At 38.2% G+C, this 18099-nt stretch overlaps 2 long non-coding RNA genes across 2 annotated transcripts; one reads left to right on the top strand and one right to left on the bottom strand.

Moving 5' to 3' along the window:
* Window positions 1-12274: 12274 nt before the first annotated feature.
* LOC114539588 lies at window positions 12275-14650 on the bottom strand. Its single transcript, XR_003688907.1, has 4 exons — window positions 14564-14650; window positions 12745-12844; window positions 12424-12547; window positions 12275-12332 (listed from the first exon to the last, which is right to left on the bottom strand). It is a non-coding gene; the product is annotated as an uncharacterized LOC114539588 (long non-coding RNA).
* A 1017-nt stretch (window positions 14651-15667) lies between these two features.
* On the top strand, window positions 15668-16952 carry LOC114539587. Its single transcript, XR_003688906.1, has 3 exons — window positions 15668-15871; window positions 15978-16136; window positions 16774-16952. It is a non-coding gene; the product is annotated as an uncharacterized LOC114539587 (long non-coding RNA).
* The last annotated feature ends 1147 nt before the right edge of the window (window positions 16953-18099 follow it).

The following is an 18099-nucleotide window of genomic DNA, read 5'->3' as shown; positions in this document are numbered from 1 at the left end:
TTTTAAAGGCCGTAGCTAGCAGCTTCATTGGGAGGGGGGTGTATATTCATATATTCGTTCTATGCCCGACTGATTTTTTTCGTACGCTGTTGTTCCTACCGTATATAGACATGAATATATGAATATACACCCCCCCTCTACAGTTTGTACGCCACTTCGCTACAACTTGCCTTCCTTTGCGTTCAATTATATTTGTCCGATTAGTAAAAACGCCGCCCCAACAAATGTGACGCCCCCTCCCCTCCCTTCGTAAACCATGCACTGGCCATTTACAATGTTGACTACAAACTAAAAGGTTTATAGAAAAAAACGAAAAATGAAGAGTTGAGTATGCACTTGTTGCAAAACTCTCTAAACCATTTTGGTTTGTTGTACTTCCAAATTATGGATATGGGTTTATGTTTGCAAAAATTAATAGAGAACGTGCGAAATTTGAGTAATTTTAAACCGCCTGGCGAATGTTAGGACCAAAACCTAAGCGCTAAAGTTGGTGTAATGCGCTCCGAGTGGTTGGGTTGATATTAATTATGATTTTCTAATAAATATCAACAATCAGTATGAAAGAAGCTGTCGAATAAATTTGGTAAATAACTCAAATATATACCGAAATTTTTATCAACGCCTGTTATTATTCAGTGTAATTTGGATGCATTACATTCAATAATTTCTAATTAGACCATTCCTGTTTCATTTATACTTCTTCTTCGCGGGACTGAAAAGAAAAATGTTTTTGTTTAAAAAATGTGGAGAAAACAAATGAAACATAACTTGAAACAAAACAAAACAAAACAAAACAAGAGGCAATACACACCAACAGCATTTAAAAAAGCCTGGACAAAGTGCGCCACACTCAAAATAGCCCATGATACAAAGATTTTTTGGATAGGTACAATAACCGCCAATTTCCTAAATTAAAAGTAGGTTGATTCGACCGTTATATCTGCATGATGAAAACATGAATAGTATAATAAAAATGAAATGGAGAAAAGTCTGTAAAATAAGAATGAAAATATCTTTAGTTCAACCTCTGCTAAGGTAAATTTTCTGCAATCACTGCAACCAGGGCATTTTTTAACTGTATAACTACTGGGGCATTTACCCCAGTAGGCCCTGTGCCTGCCCCAGTAGTGAACCTTGATTTCCTGATAGAATGGGCCCTTTTTTCACTGTAAAGGGTTGGTAATTTATCAGTTTTAACATATGCGTCTTAAAATTTTTTCGAAGAAATAAATACGTATGTAATTACGGCATTTACGTGAGACGTCTGTCAGGGGCGGAGGAACAGGGGGGCTAGGGGGGGGGGGGCTTTAGCCCCCTCAAAAATTTCATGAAGAATGCCAGAATGGGAGATTAAATATACATACATATTACGTTACCACGAAATCGTCAAATTAATGCTCGCCGGCGTATCAAATGCTAATAAGATATCCTATATTGTGATACGGATCAAGTGAATGTAAATTGACTTTCTTTGATCTTTCATAGTTGTCTTTAACAGCAGATTATTCGTGGTTGTATAATTATTGTATATATTTTCGGACCGCCATTTTGTTTGGAAATTATTTTGAGAATTTGAGAGATGATTTTTCAAATGCAGAAGATATCACAACACGCGCTGTGCCGTTTCAGTTTGCGGTGTTTGCCAAAAACTACGATGAAAGCAGCAAGTAAGACTCTGAAATGGCCATTTCCGAAGATCTAGAGCATTGAAATTCAAAAAAAAATTCGCTCGGCGCCAACCATGGTGGCGCCTCGTGAAATTAGCCCCCCAAAATATATTATGTTCCGCCGCCCCTGACATCTGTATGTAATAGACGATTCCCTTTATTGAGATTTAGTAGCGCTTTGCATCATGGTTATAGTGGTATCTTTGATTGTCAAGCCACATGTAAATTTTTTGTCTTCACCTGTGCAAGAGCGTTTAGGAAAGTTGGGGCAGGTGTATAAGGAATAACCAACAGCAAAATCGTGAGGAAAACATTCAATATTTTCATTCAAACTGTCTTGAATGTCAGTGATAACACCATAACCATAATGCAAAGCGCTACTAATTCTTAGTAAGGGGAATCGTCTATTACATATTTGTCTTGCGCATGGGCCCTAATACACACTTTACCCCACTAGTCAAAATTCCTTAAAAAATGCCCTGACTGCAACTGGGATCAAAAAGGTTTTCTACTGGGAGGCGATTTCTTCATTGCGCAATCCACGCAATTCTTGCACCATCTGTCGACATCCTGGACCGAGAGCGGATTTTGCCATACGTTTTCTGTGTTCCAAGATAACCAGCGGTAGCATCGTCGTGAGCCCAAACCAAAACCTCTTGTTTTCAAGCGTCTGGGATTACGGGTTGTGAGTATGTATCAGGTTTATACGTTTTTTGGGTGTTCCAAGAGAAAATAACAGGTCATTTGTAGTAGTTACGTCATCATGTAACGTGATATAGAAACATACACATAACGTAGTGAGAGACAGTATACATTGGGAGCACATCGACAGCATTGAGAGCGAACACGTAACACTTATAGGCCGTATTCTCTGGTACGGAAAGTCGCTTGGAAAACGAGGCTCCCCTTCAGGCACTACTTAAAATATATCTATTTTTTTATATGTTACAATCGAGCTTTTACCGTTCAATAAGAAGCTCTTGTCCACCACTGTACTCACTAAGTATGAATTATTCATAAGAAACGTCCAAAAAATTGTAAACAATGCAGCGACCCTTTTTCGTAACAACTTAGCATCAAATGTGGTGTGACAACTGCCTAAATAGATAAAACACTTCTCGACGTTTCGACCTGTGGACCTTCGTCAGGATAGTTAGTATGACTCTCCTGACGAAGGCCCTCAGGTCGAAACGTCGAGAAGTGTTTTGTCTATTTAGGCAGTTGTTATACTTTGGCGCATTCTGCACCCATAAAATTCGCACCATTGTCACTGTAGATCGAACGAGGCTGGCCGCGTCTCGCCATCATTTTATGGAGGACTTGTAAGAAATCCGGTGCTGATAAAGACACCGCCAGTTCAAAGTGAGCGCATCGGGTGGTCATGCATGTGAATAAGCACCGTATCTCTTAGCCATATTGTTGCGGGTTAACCGAACCGTGATTGGTCCAAAGAAATCTACAGACGTGTGATAGAAGGCCGGTTGCACGGGCGGTTATTCTTTCGATCGGCAGTTCACTCATTAGCTGGTGGCCCACCTTGGCTTCTTCTCGCTTGCACGTCTGGCATCTTCGTTTGAAATGTTTCACCACCTGTCGACCGTGAATTATCCAGAACTTATTACGGATGGCAGCAAGCACATGATCAACACCTCCATGATTTTCGAGACGATGATAACAATCGAAAACCAACTCAGGTAAAGGATGCTTCTGGGGTAAAATAATTGGATGACAAGAGGACACCGACGGGCTTGGGACCCTTAAAGTGACGAAACGTTGAACTTGCGCCATTATGCGTTGGGCTTTTTCCAGGGATGAGCACCGCGTCAGGATTATGCTGACTGGATGTTTGGAAAGATCTCTTTTCGAGCTTGAGACAAACACTTTTCTTGGCTTTGCTTCACTTGGCTCGTGTGTTTCTTCAGTTGGAGTTTCTTTAGGCCAGTCGTCTTCACTCTTCACGTTCACTGTGAGAGGAACTCGGATCCGATGAACCACCTTTTGGTAATAATCTCTTCCTTGTTATCGGGTCTTGACCGAGTACATAGCCAGAAAATTCGGACATAGTTAACATTCTACTTCCGCCTAAATTTGCATATGGTGTCAAAATAAAGCTTCGTGAGTTTATAGTAAACTGTAATGTGCACAATACTAAACGCTAAAAATACACCTTTAGGTCGATTATAATTTGCCTTAATTGCTCGTTGCAGAGCAAGTTAATCTTAATATTTTTATGTAGTATTTCAAAATGTTTTATCAATTTAGTCCTGCATTTTTAAAAGAAGGTTTTGGTCATTTATCATGTTGAATACCATATAAAACGAAAACCGTAATAGCGTAAAAATAAAATAAAAATGCAAAGCCGACATAAACCTTTACCAACAAAATATCACCTCAGGATCTTTAATATGACACGAATTACAAAAAACATGCGCAATATAATTTATAGTTCTGCAAACGAATAATATTTGAACAGATATGCAAATTTGCTGCGGCAATCTGCATATTCCATGTCCGTAATTTCTGGCCATGAGCGTAGTCACTCACATTCAACCGACCTGGTGCATGACGTCAAGACTTCGAATCGGTCAAGGCTTGGATCTCTCCGATGCGATGGGCCACAAAGGGCTAATACCATACAGCAGTGGAGCGCACCCATCAAAGAACGCATTTGCTGTTCGTTCAGAACACATGCCGATGTATAGTTAGTGTCAAGGCTTTACGAACGTACGTTGCTAAACGCGCACCGAGAAGCGCAACTTGCAATTCGAGTCGAGCAACACTCACTGCTTTCTTCGAGGCCACCTTTGTCTTCGCCATAATTATGGAGCACACGATGCTCCCATCTGCATACAGGCTTCAAAGGTACACCACAGCGGAAAGGGCTTTTTTCAAAGCATCACAGAGCGTATAAAGTTCAGAGCTTCTCACCTCCGCTATTCGTCGTTGTATACAACGTGCTATTTTGATTTTTTCTAACTCCGATAGTTTTGACAGCCAGTTTTTCCATTTGCTCAACTGAGAGGGTGGAATAGGATCGTCTCAGTCAAGTCCTAGAAGGCACAACTGCTGAGTGAGGATCTTCGCCTTTATCGTATAAGGGGAACAAAATCCAAGAGGATCGAATATTCCCGCTAGTTTGCTCAGCAAACCTCTCCTAGTGCAGGTTACATCTTCGATGGTGGTCACATTAAAGGTAAGTTCGTCCGAGAGTGTGGTCCATTTTACCCCAAGCATTTTTGCTTCAGACCCATTATTGGCAAGATCAGCTACTTTTCCTTCCAGTCCTAAATCTACCAGATCATTTCCGAGTGCGGCAGTCACTTCTGGGGAGTTGGACACCCACTTTCTGAGATGGAGGTCACCTTCAGCTAGGATGTTCTTCACTTCGTTCCCTCGTCGTATCGCGTCTCTTGTTGATTCTTCCGAGTCGAGATAGTCATCGACACATACATTCTCTTCAATAGCCCTTACAGCTTCTTCTTTTCCCATGCCATAATCGACGGCTGCACGACGCGTAATATAGATCACTTCACAGCGTGAGGATGTGTCGCCAAAGGCTGAACGATTCATCTGGTAGGTGTCAACTTTGACACTGTCCTTCTCTCTCCAAAGAAAACGATGGTATCTTGCATCCTATTCACGTAGCCGTATTCGATTAAACAGGTTTGGGCTAGGTAATAGTGCATCATTCAGAGATTAGGGTTGGGCTAGGGTAATAGTACATCATTCAGAGATTTTCCATTATATTTGGCTGCGGCATTGAACACTAACAGGTCTCCAGGTGTAGCTTCTCCAGATGTCTCCACTTCGATTTTATATCTGGCCATCGAGCTGTCTCGATGGGTTTACAGATTGATCCAAGACTCCAAGCTTTGAATGTGACATGGTCATTGCTTCCTTCAGGGGTCTTGACTCTGAGGACCACTTCAGTTGATGCCTTCCGTTTTGCTTCGCAACCAACACCAGAAATTTGAAGAGTTGTTTTCTTCCCCCTCAATCCCAGCTTTCTTACTTCTCCAGTTCTGGGAAACATGAAATGCCTCCAAGCAACTAAAACAAAGCCGCTTTTCTTTTGCAAAGCTTAATCGAGCTTCAACTGACAGTTCCTTGAATTGAGCACAGTTCATTGCCTTGTAGTCACCACTGCATTTTGGACACTTGGAAACTTTTCCTTGATTGTGCAAAGTTCTCCGGTGTCTTCTCTGGTTGTCTCGATTGATGTTGCCGGGCGGTAGTGCACTCCAATAAGCTCTCCCTCTGGCTCCAAACCAGGTGCGGAAATCCTCTAATGTCATTGCGACTTGCTCCTTCCCGACCATGGTACGCCAGGCCTTTGCATCATCTCGTGGTAGCTTGTTGGTTAATTCATGGATGAGGCAAGACACGAAGGGTGACACTCCTCTGCAGTATCTGCGAAATAAAGCCACTGCAGGGGATCGCCATTATAGACTGGGACTTCTTTTCGAACTGGGATCTTTCCAGGGTCCAGTGCTCTAGATTTGCTTTCACCATACTTCTGGAATTAGACAATCCATTCATCTTCCAGCTGAGGGTCATTATTGCAGCTTTCAACCTCTTGCGGTTCTCCAATTCGATCGAGATGTTTCACATATAGGGCTGCTTTCTCTGTACCAGGCATCTCTCTTTCTTTGGGGAGAACAGGTGTCATATGTCCTTGGGCGGTTCCCTTCTTGCTCGCAATTACAGACCGATTCTCGGCTTGAGATTGATTCTTAGCTTGTTCCTCAAGTTGAGCTGCCTCAGGCGTCTTCTGTCGAGACATTTGACTCAATTCTCGCTCTTCTCCATCTTGGTTCTCAGCATCATCTTGGTTTATTAGATATTAGTTTCGAGTTAAAAGGCGCAACGTGCCAACGGCAAAATGCTTCGCGAAGTTAGATCTCTCCCAAGCTTACCACCAGCTTGAACTCGACGAAAACAGTCGGTATATAACAACGTTCAGCAATCAGCACATATGTCGGTTTGTTCCTGTATAAACGACTCAACTATGGAACAAACGCCGCGACCGAGATATTCTAGTATAATATTATGCCTTATATAGACACAGCTTGAAGGCCTCACTGGCGTCAAGAACATCGTCGACGAAATTCTAGTACACGGAAAAACACGGAAAGAGCGATAACGGTCTAAGTCTAAATGCGAATGCAGCTTTGTAAACAAGACACTTGAATTTTTCGGTCAAATTTTCTCAGTGCCTTTTTTAAAAAATTTTTACTGGGAGGGCAAAGCAGGAAAAAGGCGAAACGAAAAATAAGCCAACGAGGTTTGGCAAACGCGCGGGACAGAAGGAAACCTATGTTTAATTGCAAACAATAATTGTAACTCTTTGCAGTGGCCGTAGCCAGTCCAAAAATTCAGTCATGCTATGCTAATTTTTTGATGTAATTAACTGCGAAAACAATGAATTTGTAAAGAAATCAATAATGTTAATAACATGAAATTTGCATAGCATGACTAAATCGTCACGCTGGCTACGCCACTGACTCTTTGTAGTTATAGTTGTACAGCATCTATAACGCGAACGAGCGAAGCCTTTTTTTAGTAATAATTCCATCATGTTGTAGCCTGAAGAGCGATATTTTCCCAGAAATATGCTCGCTTACATTTGCTTTTGAGAAATTTCGACGTATTCATGAATCATGGCTAGAAATTCGATACAATATGGCGGGTGAATACTAAAACGTATGCGCACAAGTTCTTAAATTCGTACATTCCAAATGGCGGAAAGGCAGGTGTGCAGTTAAGAAAACCTCAATTATCAATGCGCAGACAAAAACAAAGAAATTCACTCAAGATCCACACATCGAAATGTCAATAAAATTGTCCAAATATCACTAACCTTGATCAACAATATTTACAGGTTAGCCCAGAACTTGCACTGCATGAATACTCATTCTGAGGGCATTCTGACGGGTGGTTTTACGTAACATCCTAGACAATTGTAAGATATCGTCCGATTTGCAATCCTTACTATGCCAACATTGTTGGTTTCTGGAGAGGCCCACAGAGCGATAAAAATCGTCGATATAACAACCGTTATTTAAACAATAAACAAAGTCCTTTTCTTTCTTGCGAAATGCAATATTTGGTTTAATTTAAGCAGTATTTGTTCTCACGAGTCATTTCTCAAACGCCCAAATAATCAATTTTAAGCCAAAAAAACACTAAGTTTCTTCTTCGACTGCCATTTTGATTTTTTAATATTGTGTGTAACCGCTGTTCATATAAAAAAGGCTCAAAAAGCTTTCCGAGGCTTTTTATCTGGAGTTTTCACAAGTTTTTACTGTTTTTTAAAAGAGATTTTTGGGAAAAGTCTTTAACCGTTTAGGTAGAACAAGCAGATTTTTGGAAAAAATCTCTAACCGAGGTAAGCTTTTTTAACATAATAAAAATTGTGCACTTTTTGTGGGTATACTAATATAATAAGATAATTCAAAAATTTGAAAAACACTTGTGGCTACTTTTTCAGTATAAAAATCTTCAGTAGTGGTGAGACAGTGGGTGGGGCTTGTAAAGCTGAGCCCCCTGTTTGCTTTTTTTGTTTAAGCTCACTTTTAAAAATATGTAAAGCTAGTTGAAACCAATATATCATCATTATCTCTGTTTTCCCTCCCCCAAAATTAGAAAACTGTGGAACTTCATTACCTAAACACTTCAGTAAACTACCAGTAAACTACAGTAAACTGCCAGTTGAACAAGTGCTGTGTTGTAATGTGGTCATTGTAGGGTTACCCCTGCCAATCCCTGTCCAGAGGGGCAAAATTAAAGGTTAAGGGGGGGGGGCACCTTAATCAATGGTGGTGCTAGAATAATAAGGAATAGAGTTTATTTTAGCAGTTTTTTTCATATAGGTGCATTATTTGTGGATTTGGGAAGGGTTTCAGTTTATGCTTCCCCTCTCATTGCTTCTTTGACCTTTATTTTTGAACAAAAACCGGAAAACATCATGCCGAAAGTTAATGCATGTTGGAAGGGTGCTTTTTGACTTCAAATGCTCAAGAATTCCAATTGCAATAGCATCTCTTCCCTCATCGATTGCTTCAGGAGAAGGTAAGGGTGTTCAAACGATCTAGGAAATGAATAGGAATTTTACTAATTATATTTATCTTGAATTTTTAGCTCTCCCCTATGTGGGGTTACACGAAAAAATCCATTGTCTTTCAGTTATTTTTTTCCCTCTGGATTAATAAAGCAGGCCGTAGTAATTAAAGTAACTGTAAACTTAAATTACACTAAACTTTCCTGTAAACATTTGACGGCTGTATCTTTCTGACGCTATTTAAATTTTAAGGTTACTGCAAACATACCTTAGAGCCGCAGAGTTCAAATGCTCCTCTGGCTCCCACGAGTTGTACAAGCTCGAGTATCCTTTCCATTTTATGAAATATTCGAACTATAGAAATGTATTATGAGCTAAGTGTTAGATAAATACCACGAACAAAAACTATCGACACTAAATTCCTTGGCAAAATGTAAGATAACGTGTTAATTACTTGCCTTTCCTTTCGACTTCCTTCGTGTGATCACTCTTTCAACTTGGTAACTTTTTCTTGTTGAGTTTAAAGTGTAAAATTCGGCCGTGCTAAGATTATTTAACTCTTTATAGAATCCTCCCGCCATATTGAAAAACTGGAAATTATGCGCCGGCGATATTAACCGCTGGGTGTAGCGAATTTCTAGCCATGTTAATGCATTCGATTTAGCCAGGATGCAGCGAATAGACCAATTTAAGGTGTTATGAATAAACTTTATCCGAGTTCAAAGTCAAGAAGTATATATATATATATATATATATATATATTATATATATAATATATATATATATATATATATATTATATATATATATATATATATTATATATATATATATATATATTATATAATATGTATATATATTATATATATAACATGTGTAAAACAATGTGCCCTCCCAGCTACCGGAGGAGGTGACTCCTGCACTTGGGACATAGGACGTACGGTTACACATTGTTGGAATTGTAAAGTGAAGTCACCAGAGTGCTCAAACTCCTTGGATACCCATTATCGACAAACACATCTGTCAGCTAGCGTAATGATTCGTCGATAATGGGTATCCAAGGAAATTTGTCAAAGCTACAATTCGAAACACCACGAATATCAAAATTACTAGAGATGATGAAACAAAGCATATTTACTTAAAGCTCCCCTTCATAAATGAAGAATTTAAAAGGCGTGCATTGGCAGTGATTAAACGATCAGGAATAGACAATGTCAGAGTTCATTTTATGAACGGTAAATCGTCGCGCAGGGTATTTGCTCCACCCAGGCAACGAAGCATGCAAATGCACCAACAAACTCGATAGATGTCTGAATAAGAATGTAGTATATGAAATTACGATTCCTTTCTGAGAGACAGAAAATCTTTAAGCTTTGCACTCATAAAACCTGAACCTCTGTCCGTGTGGATATACACCGGCATACCGAAGATGGAAAACAACTGGCTAAGGCACTCTATAATAGTTTCTGCATGGAAAGGCAAATGGGAATCTTGAATATTGATCTACTAGAAATACATGCATGCAGCAACCCCTCGCCATTTCAAACGAAGCAAAATATTTCCTGAGCTAGCCAGACCTAACCTTCAATTAGTTCAATATTATGAAATGTCCTAAATGTAAAGCCGATAGCTGATGTTTCGGAAACAAACACAGTCGTAAAGGTGAAGTGAAATCATCCGTTTTCCTGCTGCTTTCCGTTGCATTAAGTTGCAGACTTTCACAGTTTAAGTGAGAGTTAATACTTCATTATAGCTAAACCTTCAAAACATCAAAACAGCACAAATAATATAAATAACCAAGCAGTGAACGTCGAATGCTGTTTTTCGATTATTAAATTCATGCAGTGATTGCAGTCGACTCTATAAACCTTTATAGTGATATTTGTTATTTTAAAACTCCGAATTACACTTTTAAGGACTCTTTTGGAAGTTAAAACGATGATGTAAAGCCGTAAATAGTCGGTCACGTCTTCACAAAACCGAGCAAAACGACGTACTGTACCAAGGTCATAAAATGTATTCGTACAGCAAACACGAAATAAATAAACCTCGAAATAAAAAAATAGACTCCTACCATTTCAAGGATTATAATCGAGTTGTTCCTTTTCAACGCTAATTCTTCCAGTTCTGATAATATTTTAAACTCTTCCCAGTGTTTTATCGGTTATTTGATTCCACATTTCATATTGTGTTTTCGAAACATATTTTTAAGAAAATAGTTTGCAAAATGACAGTTAAATTGCTGACGTTTTTCACTGAAAAACAAACGTTTCGTCTTAGCCAATCAGTAAGTTGCTGATTACCAGTCTACACTCGTTCGCATTTCGCGCATGCGCACAAGTACCATGACCATTGAACGTCCATGGTCCAAATTTAGGCGACTTTGGCTTCCGCTATGTTCTCCCGTGTCCCGGGTGTAATTCCTAATCTCCGGGCGGAATTAGTACCCTCGCACGGTGCTCCGCACCGGCTCGGGGATTATAGTAAGCATGAACTTGTTCTGATTATTCGTTGGTAAAGGTCCTTTAAAATCCAAGCTGAGTCGTTCAAAAGTCCCTAGTCCCTAGGCCTTGGCGCGGATAATATACCTACGTATTTTTAATGATACTTATTTCTTACATTGGAAAAATGTTCACGCATGACGACGATGCATGAGATGAGTTGTGTGGCACTTTGAAATTTGATATGTTAAGAATGTACATCCGCACTGATAAATACATAAAATCAATCTCACATTCAAGTTGATTAACGTTTTGGATGCATGGATGTATGGCTTGGGTTGTCTGTGTGTGTGTCTTTTTCTGCTTTTAAACCGCCTCCTATAGGGTCCCAAGGCATAGGCACTCGTGATGAGTGAGCTGGTGAGGGAAAGGGACAAATTTACATTCTTAGGTTTGAATACGCCCGTCAAGGGTAAGTATAGTAAACACAGAGATCACAGAACGAGAGAGAAACCTTATGAATATGATGTTTGCAACACGAAATTTTCACATGATAGTAATTTGGTTACCCATTAAAGAATCAGGCTTTACGTATTTAACTACATTATACTTTAGTCCTTTTTGAGTTTGAATCTAAGTAAGATAACGGATAACCATGTTCAGAAGATAATGATTTTCTATCAACAAATTTCACTTGGCTCAGATGGATTCGTCAATACGTATCCCCCAAAATGCAGGAAATGAAGTCAGAGAGACGCCAAAAATGCAGAAATTTTAACCCAGACCCCGACAAAATCTTTTGCAAATTGTTCAAGCCCGAATCCGCCACTAACGAGTTCTTAAATTAAAAAAGGCTGGCAAAGAAGATATATACTGGAGTGAAATCCATGAATGTTATGTGTGTGAAAAGAGATATATAACGTTAATGTTAGGAGCAAAACCTACGCACAAAAGCTTCTGTAATGCGCCCGATTGCTTTGGTTCATTGTCATTTTCTAATAAAATTCAAGAATCAGTACAAAAGACGCTATCGAACCAAATTCGTTAAATAACTCAAATATCTAAACTGGGATTTTTCATCAACCCTTTAATTAATTAAAGTAAATTTGATGCACAATAACTTCTTAGTTACACCATTCCAGTTTTATTTTCCATTTTAATCCAGGCTGAAAGGAAAAAGTTTGTGTTAAAATATTGCGGAAAGAACTAATGAAACATACCTTAAAACAAAACATTATTAAAAGGGACGTTACTCACCAACAGCAAAGTTGTAGAAAGCCTGGACAAAGTATGCCACACCCAATATAGCCTGGGTCACAAAGGTTACCTCGATCGGTACAATAACCACCGAAGTCATCACAAGGATATTGATCCGCTTTATCTGCGTGATTAAAACATTAATCGTCATGAAAATGGGCTGACGAAAAGTGTGAAAGATATCTTTAGTTCAACCTCTGCTAGGGAAATTTTTTTATCCCACCACAAAAAAAATCTTACGCATACTCTAACCCTGATATTTGCCTCCCCCTGCTGATACGCCTACGTTATGACCCCTCCCTCATAGTTAAAAAAAAATACCTTCTACAAATTGACGGCCATCAACGTCAGAAAATGCCACGAAAAGTATCAAAAACAGACAAACATTCAGACGGAAATCCATTTTGTGAAGAGAATATATCTAGAAAATAACAATTAAGGCTTGGATAAATAACGTCAATAAATTTAATGAGAACGGATTGATTTGAATATACGTCATTCAAATGCTCATCTATTTATTTTAGCCTAACATTTATGACTGCAGCCCCTCTTTGTGAAAATAGAGAAATACAAGGGAGGTTTTGGCTTTCCTGAAATCTGGCTGTAAGATTTTACCTGCTCGACGCTAATTTCGAAATCGTAGACAGTGACTCGCATCGTTGATGGTCAGTCGCATAATTTAAATCGACACCAGGTTGCTAGAACACTGCCGATTTAATTGACCGACATATATAATATAATGTTAAACTAGCGGGCTTTTTATCCATGGATTGCCGGCCAGTGTTCAAAGGTATGGTTCTTGTGCTTGATATATGTGTTCGAATACTGCCTGCATGTAACCACTTTGTTTTTTCTTTTTTTTGTATTTGCAAAGTTCCGATTTGAACAAGTGAAACTACCTTTTGGTTACTTATTTGAGTTATTTGGGGGTTAGGTTTAAATTTTTCTGTGTATACTGGTCGTTAATAACAGTGTGAGCCCGTGTTCAAGCAACTTGATTGACATCGAGTTAAATGATGCGACTGACCATCAACGAAGCGATTGACTGTCTACGGTTTCAAAATTTGCTGCGTCGACCGCCCGATCTTCTAGAAACTCAATGTTGAACACTGTTACGATTAAGGCAGATTGCCTAAAATTTGACCCTCCTTTGAATATCGCCCTTTATTAACAGAATAGCGTATTATATATTCAATACTAATGTGATAAAACCTATGGTCTTCGACATTACCAGAAATTTGCGACATGATAATTTGCATTTATACTAATTTGCATTTAACTTTCAGCATAATGGCCTTCAACTTTTACTATTAAATACATATAGTAAATATACAAAACCTTAAAATGTCGTTGCCCTAGACCTTGCCCACTGTTTGCCGACCTCTGGGTCAATAGAACAGCCGTTTCCCAACGTTTTAATGATCGAATTACTTACCTTAGGTATTTCTACGTTCGGCCAACTGATTGTGAACAAATGTGTATATAGCCTTCGTATTGTTCAAGTTCCTGATAAGACTGATAATATTTTTTAAAGTGATTGCAGTGAAAATCCGAGCCGTACAGAAAAGTTTATACACAAATACGAAAGACAATATCTTTAACAACTTTTTTTGGTATATTACACGTCAATTCATCAACTACCTGAATCGAAATATTCGAATCAATGTGAGCGATTTTATAACTTCGTTGACAGAACACGGACAAAACTTTGAGGTCTTTGAGCGATATATTTTTAAATTTGGCAGATTACAGAAATGCCCAAGCAAAAAAAATCGGCCACCAAAACGTTTCTAAACAGCTGCTCGACCGATCTAGAGGTCGGCAAACAGTAGGCAAGGTCTAGGTCAACGGCATTTTTAAGTTTTGTATATTTACTATATATTTTATAGTAAATGTTGAAGGCCATTATGCTGAAAGTTAAATGCAAATTAGTATACATGCAAATTATCATGTCGCAAATTTCTGGTAATGAAGTATAGAGAGAAATTTCAAGTAATTAGTTACTTTTCGTGTATAATCATTCACTCACTCGTGCATATGGAATTCAAAATTTTGCATAGACGGTCATCAGATCAGATCACCAAGTAGGAAACTGTGAATCAAATTGAACCTAACTATTCAAACTTACAATGAAGCTTACCTCAGTTCGCAGTCTGCCAACAGTAAAGATTTCAAAACTTCTCAGAGAAACTTTAGTTCGCCAATGACTTAGTGCTGTATGGACCTGAGTATATATGCTATTCGTTAATCAAAAGATGACAAAAATCGTGCAGTTTGACATTTCCGAAAAGGTTATAGCTATAAGTATTTTCATCGCTGTGTTGGATATTAGTGTCTCGACTGTAAATTAACAATATCGATCTCTAACGTCCTTTCCGATGGTGGCCTTACTGATAGCTATTAACGATTTGTCTGAGTAATATGAGTAACCCTATAGTCCGGCCATGGTAAAAACATGCCTAACGGTTTAGGGGTCTAAATTTCGTGTCGAATTATACACACTTCAAATTAAAGCTAGCACACACAAAAAACAGGTGTGTAGAATTACACACCAAGGTGTGTTTGACTACACACCAAGGTGTGCTCAATTGCACGCCATGGTGTGTAATTTCTGCACACCTTTCTACGCGCTTTTAGAAAACACACCTTGGTGTGTATGGAAACACACCTTTGTGTGTACGCAAACACACCTTCGTGTGTTCGAAAACACACCTTCGTGTGTTAGCGAAAACACCTCCTTTTGCACACCTTTTCTTTTACTCATTAAGGTGTTTTAAGTAACACACGTTTTCACTGAAAACACACCTTGGTGTGTTTGACAGCACACCTTGACCCATCCAAGAAACACATCTTTTGGCGTGTTATAAAACACACCTTTAAATTATTAACAATATGCTTGATTGGCCTTATTTATTATACTTATAGTATTTTAGTGCGTCGATAAAAGCGTCAGCCTTACGAGGAATTACACAAGTCACAGGAAATTTCACGCTTTCCATCGCATTTAAATTTAACTTTTTGCTTTAATTAAATTCCTGTTATCTTTGGCCTGCGTTTCAGCTTTGATTAGTATTAAAAACTCCAAACATTGCATAAGACATAAATTTAAGGAGATTTACAGATCGTTGTGGTTTACTTAAGTAAGAATGATTAACGTGGGTTGTTTTTGAATATCGATCTGCCATACAGACTTGTATATACAGGTCAGTGATCTAATACGTCATACGTTTTTAACCAATAAGAATGTCGCGAGGTGTGAAACCCACGCGCACGAAATACAAATTACAAACCACTGTTTAGTGTTTACATTTCCTTCTCTACTGTGACAACTGTGCTTCGAGTCTGTTACAAGTTTAAATTATGTTTATTGTGAAGGCGATTTTAAGATTTTTTTGGAGATGAACACACGAGAGCTTATGATGTTGTATAAAGAAGAAATTATAAGAGGGTAAGTTGTATTGCTGTGCTTTTCAAATCGTTTGTGTCAAACATTTGTATCAATTTCAATATGGCCAACGAGTGTAATCAATATGGTTGTCTCTATCTATTTGTAGCGAATAAATTGATGGTTCCGTTACAAACGATGCAAAGAAATTCAAGACTTCGAAGGTCCCGAATAGCTTGAAAGTGAAAAGTCTGCTTCATTCTAATAATTCAGAGACCACCGAAGCGCATGGCGACGCGAACAGATTCGACATCACAAGAGAGACTTGGTGAGTGTTACGTTTTATCTTTCAAAATTGAATTGTTCTAGGTGCTTTTAGAAGGAGATTTACACGTATATCGGTGTATACATAAGGCTGTTTATGCCATAGTTTATGCTTGGTATAAAGAAAGCATATAATTCGCTAGGTGTAATCTTGATGAATTGTTTTGTGTCTTAATTTATGTTTAATATTTTGTATTCCTTTTGGGGGTTAGTAACATTCCAAAGGACCAATTTTTGTCCTCACTATACTGCATTTGCTTTCTAAATGTTGTAAATATTAGATAGTTGATTTGACTTGAGTGTTCCAGAATGGTTTATGATTTTTAATACTATAGACTTGACTACTTATCCTGAAAGATAGCTATATATACATATTTAAATAAATCTTTCCCATTTTAAAGAAACTATAGGAAATGTGCCTAGACCCCAATTTTTCAAATTTCAACAGAAGGTTATAATTCATGTAATTATACCTGCCTATACCTGACAATACATCCTAAATTCTTTTACCAAAAATAAATCATAACTCATAAATTGGGTATCATTTAGCATGTTCCATTAATTAACAGATGCTTGTGCACATCTTAAATTGGAAAATTCTAAATACCAGATCCTCTTATGCATTTATTTTATATTTTCAGGTGACCTTTGTTGATTATGAAGATCATGAATTAAGGCGATGATGTTATTGCAACAGTTGAGCAGGCACCATACACTCCAACAAACAAGAACAAGGGTGACCAACAAGACAAGAAAACACCACCAAGTGTCAAGTCGAGACGACATCAAGTCAATAAACTGTTTATAGAGTAAGACATTATTTTAAAATAAACTGCATGCTTCAAGATTTATATAATTCATTACTGTGACTTCATGTTAATTCTTAATAGTATTGGAACTTAAAATATATTTATAAATTAATATTGTGTTTGTGTGTTTTCTAGCCCGTTTATATGTTACTTTTAGGAAAGGTGTGCAACTTTTTACTTAAACAATTTGTGTGTTCTCCAGCACAGCTTTAGCTGTGTAATGAAACACACCATGGTGTGTATGAAAACACACCTTCTTTGAAAACACACCTTAGAACGTGTTAAAATTTGGACAAGCCAAAAACACATCTTTTGGTGTGTTTTTTGACACACCTTTTAGTGTGTTCTACACACCTTTTGGTGTGCACAAAAACACACCTTGCTTTGTGTTAACACACCTTTGAAGATGCTTTTTGCACACCTTATGGTGTGTTAAGCACACCTTTAGGTGTGTTTCAAAACCCACCTTTAGGTGTGTTAAAATTTGGACAAAAAGGTGTGTAAATTTAACACACCTTTTTTTAGTGTGCAAAGGGTGATGGAAAAATTAGTCAACTATAGGTCTTCCGGCAGGAATCGAACCTACGCTTTTGCTATAACGGTGCAATGCTCTTGCCACTGAGCTACAGAGGCAGCTGACAAGAGCAAGCGTGGTTAATGTGTATATGATGGTAATGCCAGAAATTGGTGAGGGTAAATTAATCAATTAAGATTTTTGGCACTTCGCTCGATGCAGGTAAAAACTAGAAGTTTAAGGGTCTTAATTTCGAGTAGAATTATACACACTTACATGTTACTCCTTTGAGTGATGGCTCCATTAAAATGACGTCATGCATAATAGCTTGTCATCTAGATGCATCAATGCCTAAGTAAAAAGAGCAAGTGGTGTGTATGTTGGTATGGCTGACAAAAAATATTACCGTATGCATACAAATTTTTAGGATGTATTTCATGCATGTTTGTCTGAGAACAGGACCTTAATGTGACATTTTCGAGTTGTGAGTAGGTATAATTTTGGCCATAATGCAAGGCCAGTGGTTTAGATATGTTCAAGTGTTGATCTGAACGTTCTCGTGTATTACATGTATTTCCGACAATGAATAGCAATTGCACTGCATGTTAACTAAATATGCTATAAAAACGTCGTAGAATCACAAT

This window comes from Dendronephthya gigantea, unplaced genomic scaffold (assembly GCF_004324835.1).
Source record: "Dendronephthya gigantea isolate DGI-Jeju-01 unplaced genomic scaffold, DenGig_1.0 000208F, whole genome shotgun sequence".
NCBI lineage: Eukaryota > Metazoa > Cnidaria > Anthozoa > Malacalcyonacea > Nephtheidae > Dendronephthya > Dendronephthya gigantea.
This window is presented reverse-complemented; position numbering and strand designations above follow the sequence as displayed.